The sequence below is a fragment of the Taeniopygia guttata genome, chromosome 22 (assembly GCF_048771995.1).
Source record: "Taeniopygia guttata chromosome 22, bTaeGut7.mat, whole genome shotgun sequence".
NCBI classification, from domain to species: Eukaryota; Metazoa; Chordata; class Aves; order Passeriformes; family Estrildidae; genus Taeniopygia; species Taeniopygia guttata.
In genome coordinates this window covers 551,619-560,032 of record NC_133047.1, presented here as the reverse complement: position 1 = coordinate 560,032, position 8,414 = coordinate 551,619, and positions in this window count along the sequence as shown.

Here is an 8,414-nt window from a genome sequence, read left to right as displayed (position 1 = left end):
AAAACCCCTCATCTTTATCTATCACTTGCAGTCTTTTATCTGCATTTTTGTGTAAACCAGCACTAGAAGCAGAAATGCAGCCTTCTTCCACGGCACCTTCCCTATGGTAAATCTAATTAAACAGCCATTAAAATGTGTCTTAGCTCAATTGTATCAAGGTGACCTGGAGCTCCTGCTAAATGTTAGCAGCAGCATTCCCCAAAACTGGCATCTAAGAGGGAACAGGCAGTACTGTTTCTCCTGATGTGGCCTTTAGATGAATGTGGTTATTAAAGTGCTTTGTGTACGACAGATTTCCAAACAAATGAGTCTAATTTTCTGGCAGCTGAAGTGCTCTGTGTGCCCCTCCAGTGCTCCCAGCCAAGGCTGGCATCCCAGTGAGCATCCCAGCTGGACTCTGGCTCTGCAGCTCTCCAGCAGGATGCCAGCAGCCATGGGGGCTGGCACATGTGGACAAAAAGGCACAGGCAGAGCAAAAGTGCTAAAATGTACGAAAGGAGAGAAGAGAGGGCAGAGTCTTACCTGCAACAGCCAGAGCAGCTTCCACCTCTGTGGAAGGACCCTCCACCTGCAGACAGCAAGGCTGATTGTTTCCTAGCCCAAGCAAACACCTGGCTAGCAGTTTAAATATCTTTAAATCCCTAGGTCTCAATTCAGATTAAAGTCTAGAAACATTTCCTTAATTTACACTGGCCTGACCTGCAGTGTCAGAGCCACACACAGTTAATATCTATGATGCAAAACTCTGTAAACCAAATTCCACATCTCTCCTCACAACCAGACCTGCTAATGCCCAGCAAAGAAATATCTGTGTTATAAGCAATTTATCATGCTCAGGTTAATGAGAGCAAAATGCTAATGATGAGACTGAAAACTGAGAACAGTGTCTGTTGGTTACTGCAGGTTTTTATCATGCACCCTAAGAAATATCATTATGCTAAAGAAAATGTTCACCAGGTACTGAATCAGACAGATCTGCAGCTAAAAACTACTTCCTTTGGTTGCTACCTTATGTTTGACTCCACAAATGTATTCCTTTAACTGCAGCTACAGTTAAAAATAGGATATCCCACCAAGCTGCAAACTAGCTGAACAGGTGGGAAATGTCTCACTTCCCCCTTGCACATGTCAGCAGCCACAGTTTGGGTACTGGGGCTCCTTGGCTGTAGAAATCTCCCCCTACGCTGTGTGCAGGGGGCTGGAGATGCAGGAATGATGAATTCCCAGGTGCAGTGATAAAGAAATGAACTAAGTTTAAAAACAAAATAGAACAAGGAGAGATGGAGCCAGGCAGAGCTCTTGTTCCTGGGTTTTGGAAGTCCTGGGAAGCCTTGGAAAGACAAACCCCTTTCTGTGCAGAAACCACACAGGTTTGCTCAGGGCACCTTGACAGTGGTCACAGCTCAAACTCTGGCTCAGCACAAGGTGTGACAAACACGCTTCAGCAAATGACAACAGGCACCAAGCTCACCCTAATGTGGCACCAGTTTACACAGCCACTGGGAGCCTGTGGAGAAGCCTGGCCAAGCCCTTCCCAGCATCTCCAGAGGATTAACTGTGCCAGCCAGCATGGGCTGGGTCAGAGCTGGGGCTCCTGGCTGACCAGAGCAGTTCCCTGGTTTGCCTCTAACAGCAGCACCTGTGGCACTGAGTCTCATCTGGGCATTTTTTTAAATTCTGGTTTTGTTTTCAGATCTCTGTTGTTCTGTCTTGGTTTGCATTTGAATTTCTGATTAAAACATGTTTTTTAATGAATCCTTCAGCTATTATGACACATCTCTGCCGAGTAGGGAAGGCACAGCAAAACTAATTAAATGCCACCCAAGAACTTCACTCTGCCATTTACAGAAACACATTAAACTATGAGGAACGGCTCTTTAAGGACCATTGCAAGGGGTGCACAACCAGCTGAAATTTCCCATGATGGACAGGCTGGTACCAGGGCAGGCAGGAGGGAGCAGGCTCATGGGCAAAGAGAAGCACAGCATGGCACACCCTGCTTGGCAGCTGGGAGAGGACACAGATCTGCAAGTGCTGGTTTTAAACAAGATTCAGAGAGGGAAGGGGGTCATGAACACAGCAGGGAAAAGATTGATGTGCACAGGGAATGGGGTGATGTGCACAGGGAAGGGGGTGATGTGCACAGGAAAGGAGGTGATGTGCACAGGAAAGGGGGTGATGTGCACAGGGGATGGGGTGATGTGCACAGGAAAGGGGGTGATGTGCACAGAGGATGGGGAGATGTGCACAGGGAAGGGGGTGATGTGCACAGGGAAGGGGATGATGTGCAGAGGAAAGGGGGTGATGTGCAGAGGGAACGGGGAGATGTGCACAGAGGATGGGGTGATGTGCACAGGGAAGGGGGTGATGTGCACAGGGGATGGGGTGATGTGCACAGGAAAGGGGGTGATGTGCATAGGGGATGGGGTGATGTGCACAGGAAAGGGGGTGATGTGCACAGGAAAGGGGGTGATGTGCACAGGGAAGGGGGTGATGTGCACAGGGGATGGGGTGATGTGCACAGGGGATGGGGTGATGTGCACAGGAAAGGGGGTGATGTGCATAGGGGATGGGGTGATGTGCACAGGAAAGGGGGTGATGTGCACAGGAAAGGGGGTGATGTGCACAGGGAAGGGGGTGATGTGCACAGGGAAGGGGGTGATGTGCACAGGGGATGGGGTGATGTGCACAGGGGATGGGGTGATGTGCACAGGGAAGCAGGGGATGTGCACAGCAGGGACAAGGCTGATGTGCCCAATCCAGGGTCACCATCTGCTCAGCTCCAGCACTGGGCACACACAGTGTAGGGTTCACAGGCTGTCCTCACAGGCTGCCCACCCAGGGCCAAGCTGGGCACAGCACTGCTCCCCTCAGCCCCTCTGCCTGGGGCAGAGCATGTCCCAGGCTGCTCCCACCAAACCACCTTGTCACTGCCACCAGGAACACTGAGAGCAAGACGAGGAAGCAAAGGGCCAACATGGAGACTCATGCTTGGAAGGGACATGGGGTATAAAGGAGGAGTTCTGTACAGAAATCTACTGTCACAGGGGGTAATGAATTAAATGAAGTGGAAAGCATGGCATGAACGGGAGATTTGCTATAGTGACTAATGAAATTAACCTCTGTTGAAATAATTAAGCCTCCTAATTTGTACTGCATGAGCAGCACAACCGCAAGGGCAGGTGTGGGCAGCACCTCATGGCTGTGGGCAGCACCCAACACGCCGAGGGGCTTGGGATCTCTGCTCTGTGGAGCTGCTTGGCTTCTCCTGCAAATAAACCCTACAGGTCTAGGAAGAAAAAGTCGTGATCACAAATATCCCACAAAATGCTCATTCCTCTTGGACTTGACCTGCCTCCTCATAAACTGTGACATTTTTCTTCCTTCAGCACAGGATTGCTTTATGCCAGTCAGAGAAGCAGGGTTTGTTGTCTCTAGTTATTAATTTACTTTTATTGACTGCAGTGCCTTTCCTGGTTTTATTACCCAATAGCTCACACCAGCAGAACAGCTTTTCTTTTAGGTTACACATAAACATTTGACTTTCCCAAGCGAGCACCAAGGAGAGCCAAAACCACTGCGGCTCCTGCTGACCCCAGGGACACCTTCCACCACACCATGTCTCTCACAGCCCCATCCAACCAGAAAAAATGCTGATCCCTTTTTCCCCCCTTTTCACTGCTCAAGGCATATGATGAAAAAGCATAAGATTTAGATTGATTTTTTTTGGTGTCCTAAAAATATGCTCTGAAACGCTTCCATTGTCCACCTGCTGCTCCCTGTGATAAGGCACATTTTCCTTTCATAGCAATTATTTTGAACACCATTATTAGGCTGACTGTGAAAACCCAAGAGCACCACAGAAGGTTCTGGGGACATTGAAGCACTGTGTTCCCTGCTGCTGCTGGACACGTCCTGCTGCTCCAGCCGGCATCCTGCTGCAGCCAGGACAGCAGGGAGCTCCAGAGATCCTTTTTTTGTTTTTTCTTTTGAGAAAACAGACAGCTGAAATGAGTCCTCCACTTAAACAACTATTTGTGCTAAAGCCAAAAAAAATAAAAATAAAAGTAGCTCAGGTGCTTGGCTGACTTTGAAGCCCAGCAGAGGAAATTCCCTGCTTTGCTGGAGCTGCCAGGAATGGGCAACGCAAGGTGGTGGCTCAGAAGGGCATGGCAGCCCAGCAGGGACACAATGCCTAGGAGCTCTGTCCCACTTCCCAGCACATTTAGGGATGTGCAGGACCCAGCTGGGAGCAGCAGCTCTGGGGCAGAGGATTAGCAGCAGGCCAGTGCCAGGGTGAGGGGCAGAGCAGGCTGCTGATGCCCAGTGCTGCTGGTGGTGTGTGGAGCTGTGCCAAGGCTGGGTGAGCACATCCCCACTGGGGCCATGGGGCTGCTGCTGGATAAACGAGAGGCAGCATCAATTCTAGCTCACTGCATCCCTGTCAGCAGTGCTGAGCAACACAGCTGCTCTCTAAATTTGATTATAGCTATTTCACCGCTGAAGATAATTGGGGGACGTGTCATCAGTCTTACATCAAGTACAGCATGTATTTTGTCTATCAGTCATATTTACTTTAACTTCACAAAAGGATTAAATGAAGTGTACAGTGATATGTAACAACTGTTGTGAGAAGGTGAGAATTCAGCTGAGAAAAAGAAAGAGAAAAAAAAACCACAAATAGGAAAAAACTTAGCTTAGCAGTGTCTTATACTCCCTTTCTCACTCTGCTGTAGATGATTTTCCCAATTCTACTCATGAGTACAGAGGAATTCCTAAGAAGTTTGGGAGAAACACCTCCAGAAGTGCCCCGGTGCTTGTGTAGGAAGCAGAAGGTGTGCTGCAGCCCTGGGCACATGTGGCATGGAGACACAGGGCACAGGGCACTGTGCTGCTCCCCCAGGCTGACAGAAACTCCCCTGCCCACCCCCTGTGCTGCAGAGCTGGCCAGGCCCAGGTGGGCTCCTCTGCATCTCAGTGCCATTTGCACATACCTGCCTTCCAATCCTTCCAACCAAACTTGTAGGAGAAAACCACTCCTGTGGGGGAGATCTCACCTTTGAGACAGCCATCCCTCACTCAGTGTACATGCAGCATCTTCCCCCACCCCTTTTTGGCTCTTCTGGGACAACTATTTTCCATCAGGCAGTCTGTGTTTCCACAGGTGAAGGAGCAGAGCAGAGAGATCCAGGTACAGCAAGTACCTGGCCAGCAGCTCCTGGTTCTGTACCTCCAGCAGCTGCTGAAGGACAGGGCAGGGCCATGAGGAATTCCTGGAGGGTGCAGCTGAGTGCCAAGCCCAGCATCTCCATCTGCTGGCATTCAAAGCCCATTCAGGACACATTCTGATCAGTAGATCTGGGGTCTGTGCTGCAGCACGAAGGTGTGAGGAGTTGTTCCTCAGCCCTCCAGACACAGCAACTGTCCTGGAAAAATGCCATTGGATCCTTCTCCAGAGCCCCCAGCTCTACTCTTGAAAGAGTCAGACCTGAAGATAGGAAAGGTTTTGTTCATTTGTCTGGGGGTTCATTTCCCTGGAAGATTGACAGGCTCCCACAGAGTGTTTATACGAATCCATTGACTCTCTACATTTAATTACACTTGACTGAGTGCATTAACACAACCACGGAATTTTAAAAGATATCAGTTTTATTCTGTTTGACTCCAAACCTGACAGTGAGTTGCTTTCCAGCATACCCTTTCCTCCAAGCCCATTTCCCAGGTGTCTGCAGCTGAGCTCTGGCAGCTTCTGAACCTGAGGAGACACCACCCAACACCCCCCTCCAGCAGGAAAACACCAATTCCAGCCCACAGGGCCTGTGGGGGATAATGCATGTGCCCTGAGTGATGGCAGGAAAGGCTAATTACCAGGGAAGAAATACATCAACAAGACTGAGCTGGCAGAAAGATGAGCCCCATGCACTGGGGCAGCAGCACTTCCCTCTATTTCCTGCAGTTTATTACCAATAAGAATTCACATATTTCGTTTCTGTAAGGGCAAAGCAGTGTTGGCCATGTGTTGTTTCCCTTCACAAATAGATCAGAGTATTCATTTACTGAATACAAACCTCAATAAGTAGGTGCCACGAAAAGCTGCAAAGCAGCATTGCACAGGGAGCAATGTGCAGGTGCTGCCACATTTGAGCAGTTGTGCAGCATTAAACCCCATCAGCTGCACAGAAATAATGAAGCAGAGGAACAGCAATGCCCAGCCAGAGCTGTGACATACATCTGCCTGTGCTGACCATCCTCACACAACGCTCGACAGTTGTGATAAGATAAAACTTACCCTGACCCTGCAGGCTCTGGGCTCTTCACTCGAGCCACACTCCTCCACCAAGTCTTTCTGCTGTAAGACATAACAGGATGGAACTGGGAAGATTTCACTGCCTCTGACCAGCTTTTTTTGGTTAAGATTTTTTTAAAATATCCCCCTATTTACACATACACAACCCCTGGCTGTAGAGCTGCTCCTCTACACATACTGTGTAGAGGCTGCAGAGCACAGTGCTGGGAGCATTTATTTTTAACAACTCTTCCTGTGTATTCAGGAGGGCATGCAGGAAATGCCAGGGATAAATACAAATTTTTCTGATGGTGAACAACAGACCGGCAGCTCACAATGAGAAGTCATTTATTAGACACTGCGGGAAGAACTGCTCTGCCTGTTAAGAGTCTGTATTTTTTATTCCTCCACCTTGCAGGGTAAGTGTGGGTCCCTTAAGGTTTTCATTTAGGTCTTAAAGACACCCCACTCCCCCACAGAAGGCAGCAGACTTCCAACTAAAATGCATCTCTTTTGAGGTAATTTTGTTTACTACACAAAAATATAAACTATCCCAGAAAGCTGCTCTGGATGACTTTTAAGGATTTTTTTACTCGTAAAGCAGGTTTCTTGGAAGGATTTCACTATGTGGATGAAAGTCATCCACCTATTATTTGGCATTTATCCCTGTGCTTGCCCCATGGAGAACTAGCAGATTTCCAAAAGTGAACAGCTTAAATGCTTCTGACAACACACACAAACACAATAATTTAATTTCAATAAGCTGCCAATTTAAAAAACGATGTGGCATGAAGTACAGCAGGAGGGGAGTCTGGCATCAGCAGGATGGACAGGGGGATTTTCCTGTTAACTGGAGTCTTTCCCACAGCCTGGAGAGAGGCAGCATCTTGTGCTATTTTTAATCTGCTCAAACACATTATTTAAATGCTGTGAACTTTAAGCAAAACAGGAACATCTTATAAACATTAGAAAAACATGCAAAGGCAGCTGCTGGAGGCAGATGAAACCTATTCTGGGGATTAACAGCACCTGAACTCTTGAAAAGCTGCAGTCGGAGTGGCCATAGAGCAGTTGTTCCGGGCTGTACTGCCTTGTACTTGTTTTCTGCTGCCTGAGTGGCCAAGTCAGGCTTTAAATAGGTGTTTAATCGGTTGGTAAATGGGGCACTTTACTACCTTCCTGCAATTATGCCTTTCACCTGCATTGCAGCAAAGCAGCACGACTGCTGTAGCACCGACCCTCTGCACCTGCAGACATCTCCTGGAGCAATTCCCAGGAGAATGGGGCAGGTGAGGACCCTGGACAGCTTCAGAAAGAGCTGAGGTCCAGGCAGGACCTTTCACCATCCCGAATAAACCTGATATTCTAAGAGCAACCAACAGAGATCTCTCGTCTGAATCCACCCAAACCGTCCAGGAGCATCCTACGTCTTTACACTGGATGGTGGCTGGAATGGTCTGAGGTCTTACAGCTATAAAAGCATTTATGACTATGAAAGCTCTCAGGAGCTGCCCTTAAACCTTTTCACAGCTTAATGCCATTAGAAGCGGCCAAGTTAATCAGAGAATCCCAAAACGGCTTGGGCTGGAAGGGACCTTCAAACTCATCTAATTCCACCTCCCTGCCATGGGCAGGGCCACCTTCCAGCAGAGCAGGTTGCTCCACAGCCAGGGCAGGGATCTGGGGCAGGAGGAGAGCCGTGTGCTGGAGAGGCTCCTCTGCACTGCCCCAGGGCTGCAGGTGGAGTGTGACCCACCCAGAGAGTCCCCTGTGCTGGGGACAGCCTGGCCTGCACCCCCAGCCTGGCCTGATGGCCTGGCTGCCACCATGCTGTCCCTGCCACATCTCTCCAGAGATTTCCATCTGCGAGAGATTCCCACCTGCTCCCTGGGCACTGCACCAGCTCTTTCCTTGCACGTGGCACTGATTATCAGCAGGGACTGATAAGCATCATTAGAACTGGGGAAGGAACAAGGTACTACAAGTGACTCCTTATTAAATTAGTGCATGTCTTAAACCTTTCATGTGGACGGTTTTCTAGAACTGGTAATTAATTTTGTCTAAACATGCCAGAACTTGACCAGCCAACACTACACCTCTGGAAATTATCAGGAGCAATCCCCACTGG